Source organism: Schistocerca piceifrons, chromosome 4, assembly GCF_021461385.2.
Source record: "Schistocerca piceifrons isolate TAMUIC-IGC-003096 chromosome 4, iqSchPice1.1, whole genome shotgun sequence".
Lineage (NCBI taxonomy): Eukaryota > Metazoa > Arthropoda > Insecta > Orthoptera > Acrididae > Schistocerca > Schistocerca piceifrons.
This window is the reverse complement of record NC_060141.1, coordinates 686078290-686098716: the sequence shown is the minus strand read 5'-3', so window position 1 is coordinate 686098716 and position 20427 is coordinate 686078290. Positions and strand designations below refer to the sequence as shown.

General features: G+C 42.8%; 1 pseudogene; it reads right to left on the bottom strand.

The window, feature by feature from the left end:
• Positions 1 to 8970: 8970 nt before the first annotated feature.
• Positions 8971 to 9087, bottom strand: LOC124797073 (annotated as a pseudogene).
• Between the last annotated feature and the right edge of the window lie 11340 nt (positions 9088 to 20427).

The window sequence follows — 20427 nt, the reverse complement described above, 5'->3', positions numbered from 1 at the left end:
GTTCATGTATTAGAGTGTAATTCTGGTTTTTATGTGCAGTTATAGTATTTTTTTTTTAATTACTTCATTGTAGATGGCGTTTAAGGCATCTTGTCGTATTGAGGAAGAACCGTGCCAGATGTGTACGTTGACTCACACTTCCACACACAGAACAGTTACATTTGTGTTTTGTTGTTTTGTAGGTTTTATAGTTGCTGGGGACTTAATTAATTAATTGTGTTAACGGAAGTTTTCTTTCATTTTTTGTTGTTATTCTATGCAGTCAGATTGCGGAGTAATACTAGTCAGGGCCAACCGGTTACGAGACTGCGTAACCGGACAGTCAGCTACTAAAATAAAAAAAATTATTTGCATAATAAATAATTAAGCCCCCATGCAATATACTACCGGGATCAAGCACTCTTCATAGTTAAAGGATCTCACGTGCTTCAAAGGAGACTGTAAAATATGAGAAAATCTTGTTCAGCGCGATAGTTACGTTCTGCGGAATTGCAACACATAGCAAAATCGCGCAATTCGAGAGTCATTCTATACGCATAATGAGGGGTTAGGTTCTCATTTTCTCTATATGCATAATGATGGGCTTGGTTCTCATTTACACATATCTTAAGTTTAAAATAGCAGAGTTTCTTAGTTATTTTACCAAAAATTATCATTATGAACTTTTTGAAATGCATTTATTTCAAAACAAATACATTCATCGCCGTAGTGATTAACACTGAAACATCTGCATCAACATCTACGTCTATATCTACGTCTACATGAATACTGTCAGAGACAGCAAAGGACTTGGAAGAGCAGTTGAACGGAATGGACAGTGTCTTGAAAGGAGGGTATAAGATGAACATCAACAAAAGCAAAACGAGGATAATGGAATGTAGTCGAATTAAGTCGGGTGATGCTGAGGGAATTAGATTAGGAAATGAGACACTTAAAGTAGTAAAGGAGTTTTGCTATTTGGGGAGCAAAATAACTGATGATGGTCGAAGTAGAGAGGATATAAAATGTAGACTGGCAATGGCGAGGAAAGCGTTTCTGAAGAAGAGAAATTTGTTATCATCGATTATAGATTTAAGCGTCAGGAAGTTGTTTCTGAAAGACTTTGTATGGAGTGTGGCCATGTATGGAAGCGAATGTGGACGATAAATAGTTTGGACAAGAAGAGAATAGAAGCTTTCGAAATGTGGTGCTACAGAAGACTGCTGAAGATTAGATGGGTAGATAACATAACTAATGAGGATGTATTGAATAGAATTGGAGAGAAGAGGAGTTTGTGGCACAACTTGACTAGAAGAAGGGATCGGTTGGTATGACATGTTCTGAGGCATCAAGAGATCACTAATTTAGTACTGGAGGGCAGGGTGGAGGGTAAAAATCGTAGAGGGAGACCAAGAGATGAGTACACTAAGCAGACTCAGAAGGATGTAGGCTGCAGTACGTACTGGGAGATGAAGAACCTTGCACAGGATATAGTGGCATGGAGAGCTGCATCAAACCAGTCTCAGGACTGAAGACCACAACAACAACAACAACATGAATACTCAGCAAAGCACATTTAAGTCCCTGGCAGAGGGTTCATCGAACCACCTTCGCAATTCTCTATTATTCGAAGCTCGTATAGAGCGCGGAATGAACGATTACCTACATCTTTCCGTACGAGCTCTGATTTCCCTTATTTCTTCATGGTGATCGTTTCTCCCTATGTAGGTCCGTCTCAACAAAATATTTTTGCCTTTGGAGGAGAAAGTTGGTCATTGGAATTTCAATATAAGATTCCGCCGCAACGAAAAACACCTTTGTTTTAATCATGTCCACCCCAAATCCTGTATCACTTCAGTGACGCTCTGTCCCCTATTCCGCGATAATACAAAATGTGCTGCCCTTCCCTGAACGGTTTTGATGTGCTGCGTCAATCCTATCTGATAAGGATCCCACACCGCGCAGCAGTATTCTAAAAGAGGACGGACAAGCGTAGAGTAGGCAGTCCCCTTAGTGGACCTGTTACATTTTCTAAGTGTCCTGCCTGTAAAACGCAGTCCTTAGTTAGCCTTCCCAACGACATTTTCTATGTGTACCTTCCAATTTAAGTTATTCGTAATTGTAATTCCTATGTATTTAGTTGCATTTACGGCCTTTAGATTTGACTGATTTATCGTGTAACCGAAGTTTAACGGATTCCTTTTAAAACTCGTGTGGATGACCTGACACTGTTCGTCATTTAGGGTCAAATGCCAATTTTCGCACCATACAGACATCTTTTCTAAATCGTTTTGATATTCTGATGACTTTATTAGTCGATGAACGGCAGCGTCATCTGCAAGAAACCTAAACAGCTGCTCAGATTGTATCCCAAATCGTTTATATAGATAAGGAACAGCAAAGGGCCTATAACACTACCTTGGGGAACGCCAGAAATCACTTCTGTTTTACTCGATGACTTTCCGTCAATTACTACGAACTGTAACCCCTCTGACAGGTAATCGCGAATCCGATCACATTAATGAGACGATATTCCATAAACACTCAATCTCACTACAAGCCTCTTGTGTGGTACAGTGTCAAAAGCCTTCCGGAAAACCAGAAATAATGAATCAATCTGAAATCCCTTGTCAATAGCACTCAACACGTCATGCGAATGAAGAGCTAGTTGTGTTTCTCAAGAACAATGTATTCTAAATCCTTGTTGACTGTGTGTCAATAGATCGTTTTCTTAGAGGTAATTCATAATGTTCCAACACAATATATATTCCAGAATCCTGCTGCATATCGACGTCAATGATATGGGCCTGTAATTTTGTGGATTACTCCTACTGCCTTTCTTGAATATTGGTGTGACCTGATAAACTTTCCAGTCTTTGGGTACGGATCCTTCGTCAAGCGAACGGTTGTATATGATTGTTAAGTATGGATCTATTGCATCAGTATACTCTGAAATGAACCTAATTGGTGTACAGTATCATTTTTATTAAGTCCATCTACAAACTAAATAGCTTAAGGATCATCTACATCGGAAGAACCTGATTTTGCTGTAGTCTTCACTTTTCGTAACGGATTTCCTTACACGCATATCTACGTTGCTCAGATCGTCGTAATTATAATTTAAGACATTACAGACATTCTCTTCATCAACATCAGTGAATACAATTTGCTGTGCTATGTACGCAGTTTCTATCGATTCAACGCTGAGATCATTTCATCTGCTAGCACGGACTCAGCATAGGGCCACAATTTCCTCCATACACCACTCACATATTTTCGGGTGAAATAAGTCCAGGGTCTTAAATAACACCAGCAGCCATCTTAATATTAAACTGACGCCAGAATATCTTGACACTATGTATCCATACACCACTCACATATTTTCGGGTGAAATAAGTCCAGGGTCTTAAATAACACCAGCAGCCATCTTAATATTAAACTGACGCCAGAATATCTTGACACTATGTTCGTCATTCGAACATCATTCTTCTATGAGATTTGAGAAAGATTTATACAGGTGGAAATTTTAAAGTCTAACTATTACTGTGATTTCTTTGTTAAACATTTTGCTTCTGTTTGAAGTGTCTTGTTTATTATTCAGTCAAATACCTTGTTGGCACCTAGCGAGTGTTCAAGATAGCCCTTCAGGCCTGTTTCAAAGTTAACTTTTAAAGTACTAGTTAATTATTGAGTTTTTAGTTGCATTTCTTTAATTAGCCTTTCAGGCATCATTGGTTGTAATTGCTATTACTTTAAACATCAGGCCCACGGGCGTTATTGGTTTTCGTTTGTTTTTCAATAAAATCAACATCTCTGGTGTTTTGATTTGAGGATTTGTTGGATTTCCGTCTTAATTTGTTTTTTATATTAGACCTTTAGGCTGTGCGTGTAAAATTTTATTTGGCTCTGTTACCAGTGGTTATAAAATAGATAGATTCGTGGGTCACGTCGTCCGTAAACAGACCTTTTCAATCTATCCCAGTCATATCCGATAGGGTTCATGTCTGGAGAACGTGCTGACCACTCTAGTCGAGCGATGTCGTTATCCTGAAGGAAGTCAATCTCAAGATGTGCACGATGGGGGCACGATTTGTCGTCCATGAAGACTAATGTCTCACCCATATGGTTGCACTGTCGTTCGGAGGATGGCATTCACGTACCTTACAGCCGATACGGCGCCTTTCATGACCATCAGCTGTGTACGTCTGCCCCACATAATGCTACCCCAAAACAGCAGGGAACCTCCAATTTGCTGCACTCGCTGGACAGTGTGTCTAAGGCGTTCAGCCTGACCGGGTTGCCTCTAAACACCACGATTGTCTGGTTCAAGGCATATGCGACAGTCATCGGTGAAGAGAACGTGATGCCAAATCTGAGTTGGCCATTCGGCACGTTGTTGGGCCCATTTGTACCGCGCTGCATGGTGTCGTGGTTGCAAAGACGAACTTCGCCATGGACGTCGGGAGAGAAGTTCCGCATCACGCAGCCTACTGCGCACAGTTTGAGTCCTGTGGCTGCAAGAAATGCTTTATTCAACATGGTGGCGTTGCTGTCAGGGTGCCTCCGAGCCATAATCCATAGGTAGCGGTCATCCACATCATTACTAGCCCTTGGGGGGGGCCTCAGCGAGACATGTCATCGACAGTTCCTGTCTCTGTCTATCTCCTCCAAGTACGAGCAACATCACTTTGGTTCACTCCGAGACGCCTGGACACTTCCTTGTTGAGAGCCCTTACTGGCACAAAGTAACAATGCGGACGAGATCCAACCGCTTTATTGACCGTCTAGGCTTAGTTGAAATACAGACAACACTAGCCGTGTACCTCGTTCTTGGTGGAATGATTGGAACTGATCGGGTGTCGGAACCCATGCGTCCAATAGGCGCTGCTTATTCACGGTTGGTCCGCCCCCGGTAGCTGAGTGGTCAGCGTGACAGACTGTCAATCCTAAGGGCCCTGGTTCGATTCCCGGCTGGGTCGGAGATTTTCTCCGCTCAGGGACTGGGTGTTGTGTTGTCCTAATCATCATCATTTCATCCCCATCGACGCGCAGGTCGCCGAAGTGGCGTCAAATCGAAAGACCTGCACCAGGCGATCGGTCTACCCGACGGGAGGCCCTAGCCACACGACATTTCATTTCATTCACGGTTGTGTACATCTTCGGGCGAGTTTAGTAACATCTCTGAACCGTCAAAGGGACTTTGTCTGTGATACAATATTCGAAGTTAACCTCTATCTTCAGGAGCCTTTTTTATGTGTATTTATACGTAGTTAATACTGAGCGAGAGTGAGGAGGTCTAACAATCGGCACCACTGGACAGTGGATGACTGGAAACGAGCGATTTCGAGTGATGAAACACGCTGTATCCTATGGCAGTTGGAAGGATTTGTGTCTGGCGAATGTATGGAGAACGTCACTTGCCATCATGCGTAGAGCCAGGACTGAAGGGCAGAAAAAGTAGATTTTCGGCATGCACATGGTTTTGGTGTTTAGGGCTTGGTCCACGTATTGAGCTTAGCGCTAAATGCGGAAGATATACACCCATTTTACTGCATAGTCCAGCACAATAGCGGTTCGCGCGCGATGGCTGTACCACCATAGGAGTGCATCTTGTCGTAAAGCAGCGCATGTGTCGCGATAGTTTGTGGACATTAATATTTCTGAAAAGGACTGCCCACCACGTAGTCCACACGTCACCTTTGGGGTGAGCTATAACGTCGGCTTGGCTTCAGAACCTAGCGTCCCTTCACTGCTTTCGAATCTTGAGGAGGAACTTGAGGGCAGCCATTCCCCCAGAGGCATTCAGATACCTACCTGATAATATACTTAAATGTAACAGTTATGTACTTCTCTCTCGCTTACAGTGGTAGCTGTACGGCATTACTTAAATCAGCAGCATGCTAGAAGAGCGAGTACAATGCTACAATGCTCATTATTCATTGTTATCGTGGACATGTCATTTTGATTTTTGTAAGTTATCGATGTGCACGCCAGAGAGAGAGAGAGAGATAGTGTTATGAGAGAGAGAGAGAGAGAGAGAGAGAGAGAGAGAGAGAGAGAGAGAGAGAGAGTTATGTTACAGTTAGTCTTTGGTCTTGTTGTTGCACATTATTTTCCTCTGCGCAGTCTGACACATTCTTAGTTGAAGTGTGGTATGTGATGGACGTATTCAGTACGGCTGTGTTGGCTTGTGATTGTAACCGTTAGATGAAGAAATCTTTATTGTAAACGATAGCAAGGATGAACATGATGTATGTATTGAAAGGCGAAAAGAATATAAATTTTGAATAATGTTATCTTTTATGAAGAGAAGTTTGAGGTAAGAGTGCAGCACTGCGCAGATAGTTTGTCTGGATGATTCTTGTCAGGCTCAAACTGAGAAGAGACTACCCCTCTTCCCTGAGTTGTGATTGAACATATCAACAGATTAAGCTATTTGGTTTTTATAGAAATTCGCATTGTTCACTTTTTTAAGCATAGCATTATTCAGACCAAAGTTACGTGTGAAATTCACGCCAAGTTTTACTCTGTGTTTTTATTACATGCTTCATTCTAAAATCGTTGACTTGGAAAACCATTTCATCCAAACAGTTTCTCTGCATTCCACTGTTTAAAGAAGCTTTATCATTATGCATTACCACATTGCACCATATGATATGCAACAGTTAGATTACTGTTAGGAAATTTTATTTAAAAAATATAAATCTCGTTTAGCCGCTCACTGCTTGCTGTTTGCTGTTGTGCTTTTGAGAAATCTGCAACAATGTTGACTAGACGCAAGGTAAGGGGAAATTTTAATGAGGGCCAGACAACTGTTTTACTTCAGTTCCGCATTTAATATAAAGACAAGCAGTACTCAGACCAGATACTGTCCAGTTCAAGTTAGGTTCTTTTTAGTCAAAGGTTAGCATACGAGTTTATGTTGGATAACAGTTTCTGCGTACGTTGTTTTGGTAATACGTAGACTTTTTGTAGAGTGAGAGGTAAGTTAGGGTTACATTCCGTACAGAGACACATAGTGGCACACTTACAGCAAGAGTTAAACAACTGATTACAATATAAACTGAATGACCAGAGAGTTGGACCAAACTATTGCAAAGCAACACAGTCATCATGAGACAAACAAAAATGCAGAGAAGCAGCTTCTACACTCCTGGAAATGGAAAAAAGAACACATTGACACCGGTGTGTCAGACCCACCATACTTGCTCCGGACACTGCGAGAGGGCTGTACGAGCAATGATCACACGCACGGCACAGCGGACACACCAGGAACCGCGGCGTTGGTCGTCGAATGGCGCTAGCTGCGCAGCATTTGTGCACCGCCGCCGTCAGTGTCAGCCAGTTTGCCGTGGCATACGGAGCTCCATCGCAGTCTTTAACATTGGTAGCATGCCGCGACAGCGTGGACGTGAACCGTATGTGCAGTTGACGGACTTTGAGCGAGGGCGTATAGTGGGCATGCGGGAGGCCGGGTGGACGTACCGCCGAATTGCTCAACACGTGGGGCGTGAGGTCTCCACACTACATCGATGTTGTCGCCAGTGGTCGGCGGAAGGTGCACGTGCCCGTCGACCTGGGACCGGACCGCAGCGACGCACGGATGCACGCCAAGACCGTAGGATCCTACGCAGTGCCGTAGGGGACCGCACCGCCACTTCCCAGCAAATTAGGGACACTGTTGCTCCTGGGGTATCGGCGAGGACCATTCGCAACCGTCTCCATGAAGCTGGGCTACGGTCCCGCACACCGTTAGGCCGTCTTCCGCTCACGCCCCAACATCGTGCAGCCCCCCTCCAGTGGTGTCGCGACAGGCGTGAATGGAGGGACGAATGGAGACGTGTCGTTTTCAGCGATGAGAGTCGCTTCTGCCTTGGTGCCAATGATGGTCGTATGCGTGTTTGGCGCCGTGCAGGTGAGCGCCACAATCAGGACTGCATACGACCGGGGCACGCAGGGCCAACACCCGGCATCATGGTGTGGGGAGCGATCTCCTACACTGGCCGTACACCACTGGTGATCGTCGAGGGGACACTGAATAGTGCACGGTACATCCAAACCGTCATCGAACCCATCGTTCTACCATTCCTAGACCGGCAAGGGAACTTGCTGTTCCAACAGGACAATGCACGTCCGCATGTATCCCGTGCCACCCAACGTGCTCTAGAAGGTGTAATTCAACTACCCTGGCCAGCAAGATCTCCGGATCTGTCCCCCATTGAGCATGTTTGGGACTGGATGAAGCGTCGTCTCACGCGGTCTGCACGTCCAGCACGAACGCTGGTCCAACTGAGGCGCCAGGTGGAAATGGCATGGCAAGCCGTTCCACAGGACTACATCCAGCATCTCTACGATCGTCTCCATGTGAGAATAGCAGCCTGCATTGCTGCGAAAGGTGGATATACACTGTACTAGTGCCGACATTGTGCATGCTCTGTTGCCTGTGTCTATGTGCCTGTGGTTCTGTCAGTGTGATCATGTGATGTATCTGACCCCAGGAATGTGTCAATAAAGTTTCCCCTTCCTGGGACAATGAATTCACGGTGTTCTTATTTCAATTTCCAGGAGTGTATTTGTATTTCGAGTGTCATCTAATGAGGAAAAGTTTTAGGACAATTACAGGTTCCGAATAAAATGAATATTTATTTGCTTCAGTAACCGGACAGAAATCACAGTGAATGAGAGCTAATCCACGCCTGTAAAAATGAGTGCTAAATGTACAATATCGGAGCGCAAATCTCTCTAGAATCTCAATTGAAGTACGAACTCTTCCTAACCTACAGTGGCAGGCACTCCGTCTTCAGGCCACAAGTGGCCCATCGGGACCATCCGACCGCCGTATCATCCTCAGTTGAGGATGCGGATAGGAGGGGCGTGTGGTCAGCACACAGCTCTCCCGGTCGTTATGATGGTTTTCTTTGACCGGAGCCGCTACTGTTCGGTTGAGTAGCTCCTGAATTGGCACCACGAGGCTGAGTGCGCCCCGAAAAACGGCAACAGCGCATGGCGGCTGGATGGTCACCCATCCAAGTCCCGGCCATGCCCGACAGCGCTTAACGTCGGTGATCTCACGGGAACCGGTGTATTCACTGCGGCAAGGCCGTTGCCAAACCTAGAGTGCAGGTATGAAATTAGTTGGAAGACTGCTGAGAAAGAGGTAAAAAGTTTTCTTGATATGTGCAGCTCCCTAATACCAAGTGAGTACAGGACTCATACAATAAAACAACTAGTCAAGGATCAGAAGCTAAATAGTAATATCTAACAAACTGTTAGTTGCTCAGAAAGTGCATTACACTCTCACGAAAAAGACAAACTGTTAGCTGCTCAGAAAGTGCAGTACACTCACATGCCAACATTACCATTGAGAATTTCGCTTTAGTTACGTGAAATACAGGGGAACCATGCTGCATATTTCCATTCTTGGCTTACAGAACACATCTTAAAAGACAGTAGTTTGGTATCAGATGCAGGTCATGTTCAGCTCATTCCCCGACTCTTCGTGACGAAACACGATGGCGAACGTGACCCATTTCGTTGGATAACGAAGTCCGAAGGCAGCAGATTTTCTCACCGCGTCTGAGCAGAACTGTGGCGGCCTGTTTTATGTCTGTGTACAAGGAGGTGAATTCTATTATTTGCAGTGGTTTATCTGCAGACTACCTTCAAAGGAGAAACCCTGTGGCATTTGCTGACAAGGAACAGAACAGGTGCTTACCACACACGACTTCTGGAAACTTCAGTGACATGGGGAACCATGTCGCTTCTCTAAAACCAGCGATCAAGGCAGAACACGAGACAATCACCTTGTCCCACTCGTTCGTAACATGACAATGTGACACCATCTTCCTGAGTTGGCAAGCTACGAAACAAACAGATAAATTGAAAGGAATCTACTGGAGTACACTTATATGTGGTACCCGGATGTGGTAATGATACTAATGGACACTAAAATGAAACTATATTATTGTGAACGATATATGTCACTGATGAACTCATGGAGGTAAGAATATGAAGCCATGGGGGCGTGGCTCGCTGCCGTGATACTCTGACCAAAACATTGCCAGTGTGCTATAGCGCTGCGGGTATTACAGTCGCTAATTGCACCATATACGCATGTAACGTCATCAGATTGGTTGTTTCAAAGTTTTTGTTTAAAATAAAATCTCGTAAAGGCGAAATTCCGCGTTTCTTCTGATTAAAAATAGTTTTTAATGTAATATTACGAATAGCTAGCCTTCAATGTAAACGATACAATTTTGTTAATTCAGTAATAAACGTGTATCACAAACTAAATAATAGAAACTGAAAACTAAGTTAGCTGTACCCCCCCTCCGAAGCCCCATAAATACATCTTGTTTGTAGTACGTACTGGGACATTTCAGTTACGTTACACTACTGGGAAACACTGTTCATTACCACCAATATTTACTGAAATACGGTACATAGAATGGCAAATTTAAACATTGTCCTGTTTAGGCCTATACTTTACGCCAGTTAATGTAATGTTAGCTTTTAATTTGGTACATGATGAAGACAAAGTGAGTTACTCAACACTTCAATTATCGACGATACGTACGCATTATACTGAAACGTGAACTTGAAAACTAAGAATTTAATTCTTTGAATTAACATACCTTTTGCAAATGTTTTGGGTGTGTAGGGAAAACTGATGGTACAGCATTTTCTCGGAGCCTTACTGTTGAAAGGGAAGTTCGGTCTATATCCTCTTCTCGGAAATGCTGAGAACATATAGTGCTCCATTTAGACGCACGCCAATTCTTCCTCCTCACGGCATTCTCCCACAGAGCTTTCCGACTTTCATTTTTAGGAAGTCTAAAATCATACAGGAGAAAAACACGCTATAGTACAAGTACCGATGTAGCACACGTTCATTCACAATGAAGTTGTAAAATCACACTTAACGAGACAACTTACACATGAAATATTATTCCCCTCGATTTCGCATCACAACCAGAACGATTCGTACATCCGAACACCACACAAGTCACCATAATAGCGCAAAATCCTTCCAAAAGCGAGCGACAAGCCTATGCACACAAGCTTACAGCAGCAATGTTTTGGTCGGATTGAGATGGCTACCCTCGGCTTCACATAGCTTCACAGCTGTGACGTCACGGCGTCTCCCTCTATTCTTACCTCCATGGATGAACTCTATGAAGCGGATCGCTGACTTTTCATGGCCGCAGAGCCAAAGATACTGCTTCTGGTCTGAGATGGTAGTGTTGGAGTAAGAGAGAGCTTGGTGCACAGCACTATCAGTCTGTGAGCGAAAGACGATGCAGTAGGCAATTTCTGTGGTGTCCTCTGCCACCAAGTGTTAGATTATAACGTAAAATACGTAGTTAAAATTATGAGTGATTTCATAATGGAATGAAAAGCAAATGATCAAATGTAAATTTAATTGTGGCAAGAAAGGATTACTAGACTGATATTACAAAGAAGCTTTACGAGTACACGTATTTTTGGAAATATAAATGTGGAAGCAGATGTCGTTTCGCAGTTAAGGTAAAGAAGGTAATTGTTACTTTCCTTTTGCCAGCGCGTTAGTGTAAATGAGTTGGCTGATAATTGGTAGTTCTATGTTGAGTAATTATACAATCTACGTAAGCAGATTTGATGTATAGGCTAATTAAATATTTCCCTTTTATTTTGTTTCTAAGATTTGTTAACACAGGTACATGTAATTCGGTCATTTGTCTTTATTCTTTTTAGTGATGTTAGATAATATTTTTTTGTACAAATTTCATTGTTTGTGACTACGTCAGCAATATAAAAAGGATGTAATTTTTCTGAGTACTGTAATATCAGTTGTCAGATGTTTTGAAAAGCCAAACTTAACTTCACTATTGAAAAAGTGAGTGTTAGTAATTCACCCAAATCACTACCGCCACCCTGTCCAGGTCATACGTTTTTTAAACACATTCAGTTTTTCTTAAATGTTTTCATTTATCAGACAAAAGAATTTCGCGTATTTTTCGAAGTATTACGGTCAGAATTGCACAACGCTGAGCCTGTAGCTAGTATATTTTATTTTTCTTCATGCGAGAGCAGAATATAACGCGATCCACCGTTGATGCTTTAGGGGAAAGATAATTTTATTTATTTGTTATGTGCACAGGGACCAAAGTTATCAGTTTTGAACAGGGATAGAGGATTCAGTACCTAAGGGGCTGAATGTATTTTGCAGTGACTGTGTTTCTTTATTGGTATTGGGAGTGGGATTGGTTCAAATGGCTCTGAGCACTATGGGACTTAACATCTGTGGCCATCAGTCCCCTAGAACTTAGAACTACTTAAACCTAACTAACCTAAGGACATCACATACATCCATGCCCGAGGCAGGATTCGAACCTGCGACCACAGCAGTCGCGCAGTTCCGGACTGAGCGCCCAGAACCGCTCGGCCACCGCGGCCGGCGGGAGTGGGATTGCCCAATTAGTTTGTATAAAGTTTTGCTAACAATAACACAGAGTAAGTACACCACTTGCCGTTGCGACACGCCACATGATAATTCCAGTTTTGTATGCATTACCAGTTCAGTGATTTATTTCGGTATTTAACTAAAAATAAAGAACGTTATATTACAATAATAACTAAAAAGAACGTTACAAAATAATCAAATGTCACACAGCGATATCTGTAATGTTACAGTCCCCAGCAGAATTCGAGGCAAATTGCGGGCACACGCTACGTTAATCTCCACTAAGAGCTGTCCGGATATTTTTGATCAGCTATTCTATCATTTGACAGAAAGTTCAGACAGCTTCAGTTTCAGATGCCTCTTCCTCGTCTCAAATTCAAAGAATGACACGGATCAGATTTCCTTGACTGCATGCTTCGTGCTGCGTGTCAGTAAGGAGCTACTCTCTCAATGACACAGTTACTTGTGTCCTTGAACCTGGTGTGCGGTACTATACACACTGTAATGTGGCAGGTTCACGCATAATGTGGCGGGCTATTCATGTTCCTGCCACTGCCACTCTTTCTGCCGTCAAGCTACTAAAACTACGCCAGACGTTATTCCTATGAAGCTTTTCAGTAATTTAACAGAATTTACGAAATAACTGACACTGTACATTCAGCTGTTTTTGTCGCTCCGTACTTCATAATTTCCCAGTAATTGAACATGCCACAAATTGTCCGTTAATGTGGGAACAAAATTTTTCTGGGACTGTTGAACAGTTTTATGTGCACTGCGAAAGGAAATGCAGCTGAATACTAACAGAAAAATTCTCAGATTAAACATTACTTCCAAAACTAGGTTACAATGGCGTAGCCAACGTATGCACATTAAATTTAACTACGAGGAAAATTAATACGTGTTCTTGTAGAGATCATTTCTGTATCACTAGCTTAATACAAGAGTTCCATGTCTTTTCTTTTTTACTTTCAATTTTTTAATTATCTGCTAGATAGGAATTACCTGGGAGCGACGATGTTGCCATTTATTAACAAGACATCAGAGACACTCAAATGTGACTTCCAAATGCATTCTAATGCAAATTCATTTGTCGTAATATAATTAAAACGTCCGTCTTTACTGCTTAGTTGAGTTGATGCTGTACACATTGCGTTACACATTTATACGTCGTCTGTATCATACTTAACTAACCGCTGGCCGCGGTGGACGAGCAGTTCTAGGCGCTTCCCTCCGGAACCGCGCTGCTGCTACGGTCGCAGGTTTGAATCCTGCCTCGCGCATGGGTGTGTGTGATGTCCTTAGGTTAGTTAGGTTAAAGTAGTTCTACGTCTAGGGGACTGATGACCTCAGATGTTAAGTCCCATAGTGCTTAGAGCCGTTTGAACTTTCATTATTTTATATCAATATTACTGATTTGAAGGTTGCATAAGTATGTGAATGTGTCTGTTCGTGTTTGAATGCACGTGTGCTTGTGTGTGTGTGTGTGTGTGTGTGTGTGTGTGTGTGTGTGTGTGTGTTGTCGTGACTGTTCGACGTTCCAGTTGTAGCCTTCTTATCAGTCTACCCATGCAGATTAAGTACCCTTCACTTCCACTCTACTTGGCTTTGTCAACCCACTTAATACACAAAAATACTTCTTGTTTTCCTGTATCACCACTGTACACAGAGTACTATACTGCGTCAACGATAGATCCTTCTGGTACTCCTATCTCAACGTGTTTTGTGTCGCTGCTCAGTTACCTAACAATGCAACCTGCTGGATAAAGTATCGTTGGACTGTTCTGCAGCTGCATCTTAAAGTAGAGAAAATTTTGCAAAAGAAGACAGTGATGTTTAAGACAGATACTGAAACTTCAGAAAGTGGGCTGCAGAACATGTAAAGTATCCCAGGCGTATATCCCGAGCTTGTTGCACTGACAAAAGTAAACGCTATTCGCAGTTACACACCGTCCTATCTGTCAGACAATGTACACCTTTACTGATGGGGTGACAGTGTTTTCGTCACATGGAGCATTAGACTAGGCGCTGTAAATCCAATAAATGATTGTAGAATAAAGTGAAAGAAGTAGCAATTCTAGCCAAAACAGGGGCATACTTAATAATGAAAATGTAGAACAGCTAGTAAAAATGCAGATAGAATACATGAAGAGAACGGAACGCTAATTTTTAGATCTTCTGAACGTCATCCGAGCACTTCGTACATTGGAAAATTGTGGGAGATGGTATTTGGTATTGTAAATCCAGCTGATGATTGGCTTCGAGCTGCGGAATACCGTATAGGTATTTGAGAGTTCTCTTCGAATCATTCAGCACGTCCAATTCACTTAAATCGAAATGGTAATTCAGAGCCATTAGCAGTACATCACAAGAGACGTGCAGTGATACGTTTGGCTAGGGAAGGCGGAGAATTCACTGTTATGGGCAGCAATTTCATTCTAAGGAGAGTACGTAAGGCTTTCTCCTCCAGGATTCTCGGTGTCATTGCATTATATCGCATTACCCCCTAAAAAAAAGTACTGATCAGCAACTCGCCGCACTCTTGCTTGTCACTATTATTGTGGTATAAAGGATCCTTTTTCACCAACATACGGTACATTTAATCTGAAGAAGCTTCTTCGATAACGTAATCGTCATTTATGGATCCCGTTCAGGTATTGACGAAACAGCAGAAATATATATTTCTATGAAACATTTGTCGCACAGAAAATAACGAGTTAAATTGATTCAGAGCAACCATCTAGCAAGTAACTGAGTCTATTATAGTCAGGCCACTAGTTGCGTTGTTGAACGTATACGAAGAAACCGCTATACTTTTGATATAGCGTTAGATCATTACAATAAATATAATCTACCAATTGGCTTGCTTTTTGTTTGCAGATGCTGAAGTTAACATATTCATGTGAATCTTACACGTTTATTTCTCACTTGTATGCTTAGTACTTAGTCAAATTTAAGCAATAGTCTCAGAGCCAATAAAAATTATCAACGTTTACTTACACCAGAAGGATTTCGTTTGTTGTTTCTACAACTATCACCTACGACCGCAAAGTAGACTGCACCTGTAAATAAATATATGTAAGTACTGTATGCAATCTATTTTATAACTTTATGATTTGGTAGAAGATTATCTTCATTCAATACATCTTCAATACTGGCAACTTCCTGTTCTTCTCTGATAACTGCTGGTCACTACATTTCCCCAAAGTTATTCGTTACAATATTTAGCTTTAAAACAGTACGACACTAAATTTGCAAACTACAACATCAGCTAACGTTTTTATGAGCGCAGAAATACTTGCATCTAAATCAGAGTCGCGCGGGGTAGCCGCACGGTCTTAGGCGTCTTGTCACGGTCCGCGCCGATCGTGGAGCGCTGGCTACGGAAACAATTTGGCATAGACAACGAGTTGCAGGCCAGCGTAGCGGATTGGCGGAAAGAGAAGGCGGCTGCCTTCTATGACGACTGAATTGGAATGTTGGTACAACGTTACGACAAATGTATAATCGGAGCGGTGACTATGTAGAGAAGTAGCTGGAAGGTGCAGCAAGCTGTTGCAAATAAAACCATTTTGATTTTCACTGCAGTTGCCACTTCGCGACCAATCGCACCTCAATTAGTGAATAGCACTCGTGTATCATATTTTGGCTGCTGAGCGCATCAATGTTTAATTATTCTCTACAAACTAATGTAAATACCGGGCCCGGCAAACGCACATCCAGTATTTCAAAAGGTAGTTACAAACAAACAAAAATCAAGATAGAGAGAAATTACTTTCATTTGTGTCCTATAAATGGCGTCTTCCACTGTTGACACGTTGCCAAAACCTTCCCAGAAGTTGTCGATAGTTCTGTGTGTCATTTCCGGTGGAATGGCAGCCACTTCCTGGATGACTACCCATTTAAGTGATTGCAGGGTAGTGGGCGATTTTTAAAAAAATCGCAAGGTGCTAAGTCGGGAGACTTTGGAGACCAGGCGATTTGTCCTCGGAAAGAGAAGACTTCCAGGCAACAACTCTCCAGAAATGTCTATAGAATACCGAGAAATGTAAGCTGTGGCTCTGTCTCGTTGGAATCGGACTTCTCCCTCTCCATGGTGCCCAACAAACCGATTCGTCTTAGGTCGGAGGAAGGTTTTATCACGCGACAGTAGCGATTTGTAGTAACCATTACCTTTACGTCATCTTCTTCGAAAAAATGGGGCTACCACACATAAGATTCAGCAACGGCACACCAAACTGTCATAGATGGCTGTAAAGTGGTCGTTGGTGAAGTTAGTAAGGATTTTCTGCTGCCCAGTAACAGACAATTTTGTTTCAAGCGCAAGTGGTCCTCATCAGAAGAAATCAAAACAGCGTGAGGGGCATGCTCTGAATACCTTACTCACACAAAGCTCTGCGAATTTCAAAATCTCTCTGACTTCATTCTTCGGTAACTCTCACTATGTGTGTTGCATGTGAAGACCTCTGTGCAGAGTTCTTCTCACATTCCTGTAAGACAATCCCAGGTCAGCTGGATGTTTAAGGACTGAACGCTTTGAAGATTTATGAACGGCTGCTGTAGCACGCACCACAATTTCTAGTCGGAAGTCAGCCAGTAGATTTTCTTTATAGTGCAGAACCTGATGCTCTGAAACCTGATATCCAGTTTCTCTACCAGGAACAGCGTCATGTTGGCGAAGTTCGAACCGATTGCAAAATGCCCGCTGAGTATTTATCACAGAACCACCATTGAGAATCTACTCCTCCGCAACAAATGCATGATGTTCAGCTAGCCAAGCCATTGCGCCAGTTGAGAATGATATGTACACCGCTACCGGTCGATATCAACATGAACCTGTATAAGCCTCACACGGCTCGTAGGGCGGCCTGCTCAAATACGGGTGGGCTTTTTGTCGGAACTTGTATTCTGTACTGAGTCTTGGTGTGTAAGCGTGCTGGCTGTGACTGGTTGTACCTTTGATATTGTTACATATTCTATATTGAAAAAAAAAAAGTCGTGGAGCGAGTTGGTGACTCACGACCTCCTCATGCGACACTTGTCAATAACGAAATTGTCTCAATCCTATTAAGAATCCCTTTATGCGAGCTAATACCAGAAGAAACAGTCTTGGTGAGGTGGCAGCACAGAAGCGTGAGAGCTTGCGAAACACAAAGGCGCGCAGCTGTTGCGTGTGCACACGCTGCGGATCGCGGCTACCGTATCCCCATTCAACTGCCGCGTCAGAATACATGCTATCCCTCTCCCTCCCCCCATACTGCCTATGGGATATAATAAAGCCCACGTGGCGGGCCGGCCGCTGAATGTCAAATGCGGCCGGATTGTCATGGGGGCACACGTTACATCGCTTCGCTATGTGCCTCGCCTGGACAAGTGCCTAATACGCCGTGCTCCTCGCCCCACGTGTCGCACACACACTTGTCTATACTTTATATCCGCTCTGTTCTGGCACGATTGTTCACGGTATTAGCTCTACGGCTCGATTTCAGACACGCGAATTGTGCCAAGGTCCTCTACTCATCCGTCTGTGGAGAGTGTTCGCTAATGTGCGACTGGTACGCAAGCACTTGTACTGACGCTGGGTAATGAACGGAGTAGCGAGGCATTTTTTGTCTCATTTTTGCTTCATTACCATACAGCGAACCACAGTTTACTCTTGTCAGTTCAGTGAACAATGATGTGCACACAGTTGATAACAAATCACGTATCCTTACGAGAATACCAACCACAACAAGAACTACATTCCTAAAGCACGTAATATGAGTAAGAATAGATCTCACGAGGAGCTGAAATGCTTGCCTCAGTAGAGAATGCTTCTAATGATATATTCACGAAATTACCGAACAAGATATCGTGCCAGTCACTTATTTTTATTCTCTACCCGCTTGAGGTTTTGCCCCTCAGCTTCTGGTGGCGCACTAGGAATGTATAAGCTATAATTGATGTTTACGAGTCTGTGTTAATTCAGCTTTCGTATCTTCACATTACAATCACCTTCAGACACGAATGCATGCCTAAAGGACGTTGTAATGTGAACATATGGTGTATAAACACAGACACTGAATCCATCAGTGATTTATGCATGCCTTTACGGGCTAAAATGACGGTAACATGGTTGTTTCTCCCTGTGTGAGAGTCACTAAATGTGAGACATAAGGGTTGTCTACTCCGTGACCTATGCAAGAATATGTCAGTCCTGGAGGCGTGCTCGGATAACCGAAGTGGTCGAGGCGACCGCTGTGATAAGCGGGAGATCCGGATTCGAATCCCGGTCCGCCACAAGTTTTCATATAGCACAAACAGCTGACGCAAGTCTGGACAAGCAAAATGCGAATCAATTTCGTAAATGCAGTCGCAGTTTCCAAATCATAGTTCAACATAGATGACCCAACATTCATTTTCAACATTAGTCGGTTTACTTATTGCTGAGTGTCGCAACGTCATATCTTCATTCCTTTCTTAAGTTCTTAAGTACGAAGTGCACGGATTGAAAAGGGTGTAAGACAGGGATGTAGTCTTTCATCACTGCTGTTCAGTCTATACTGTGAAGAGGCACAGATGGAAACAAAAGAAAGGTTCAAGAGTGGGATTAAAAGTCACGAGAAAGAACATCAGTGTTGAGATCGTAGCAATGATGCAAATAAAAGAAGGGTTTAAGAAAGGGATTAAAATTCAACGTAAAAGGATATCAATGTTGAGATTGGCTGATAGACATTGCTATTCTCAGTGAAAATGAAGAAGAATTACAGAATCTGCTGAAAGGAATGAACAGTCTAATGAGTACAGGATATGGGTTGAGAGTAACTCGAAGAAAGACCAAAGTATTAAGAACTTTTAGGAATGAAACGGCGAGAAAGTCATCATCAGAATTGGTAATCATGAAGTAGATGATGTTAAAGGAATTGTGCTACACGGGCAGCAAAATAACCTTTGACGGACGGAGCGAAGAGGACAAAAAAGCAGAGTAGCACTGACAAAAAGGGCATTCCTCGCCAAGGGAAGCCATTGGTATCAAACATAGGTCTCAATTTGAGGAAGACATTTCTGAGAATGTATGTTTGGAGTACAGCATGGTATAGCAGTGAGACATACACTGTGGGAAAGCCAGGAAAGAATGGAAGTATCCGTAATGCTGTGCTACAGACGAATGTTGAAAATTAGTTGAACTGATAAGGACTGAGACGGTTCTGCGCAGAATCGGAGACGGCAGGAATATGTGGAAAACACTGACAAGAAGACGGGGAAGAATGACAGGACATCTATTAAGATATCAGGGAATACTCTCCACGGTACTAGAGGGGATGCAGGGGGCTAAAAGCTGTAGAGGAAGACAGACATTGGGATACATCCAACAGCAAGTGGTGGGCACAGGAGAGGAAATCGTGGTGGGCCGCATTAAACCAGTCAGAAGACTGATAAAAAACAAGTAACCCAGTTTTCCACGTACAGAGCTTCTTTGCTTATCGCTTTGATTTTTTATTGACACAGAGAGGTAAACTTATCGTGACGGTAAATTCTTCTGTAATGGAAGCACTGACTCTTTTTTTCTGTTCATCTTTGCCTAGCATCTTCCGCTTACACCCCACTTCGAAGGCATGAGTGCAGTTCTTCCCACTATCTTTCACGTTCAACTTCTCGCAGCTGTGTTTTCAAGCTATTTAAAAACAGTATTTCGTAAAACAGGAAGACCTAATACTTTACCACACTCAGAAATGCCAAATAAATTATGTCATGAGGGAGGAAACGAATCGACGTCCCGCATGTCGTCAGCCAGCGACTATGACCGTTACAGTGCGGCGGATGAATCAATATTAACTTAATTTCGTTCATCATACTAGGTGTTTCAAGGAAGTCAGCAGCTATGTCATTCATGATATAAATAATGAATCAATATTATTGCCATCACACAACGAAAATTTTTAACGCTCTCAAAATAGAAGTGTAACTGTGATATGTTTGCAGTAAAATTATTCACTTTCCAATCCATGCGTCCATTTCGTCTTTCATGG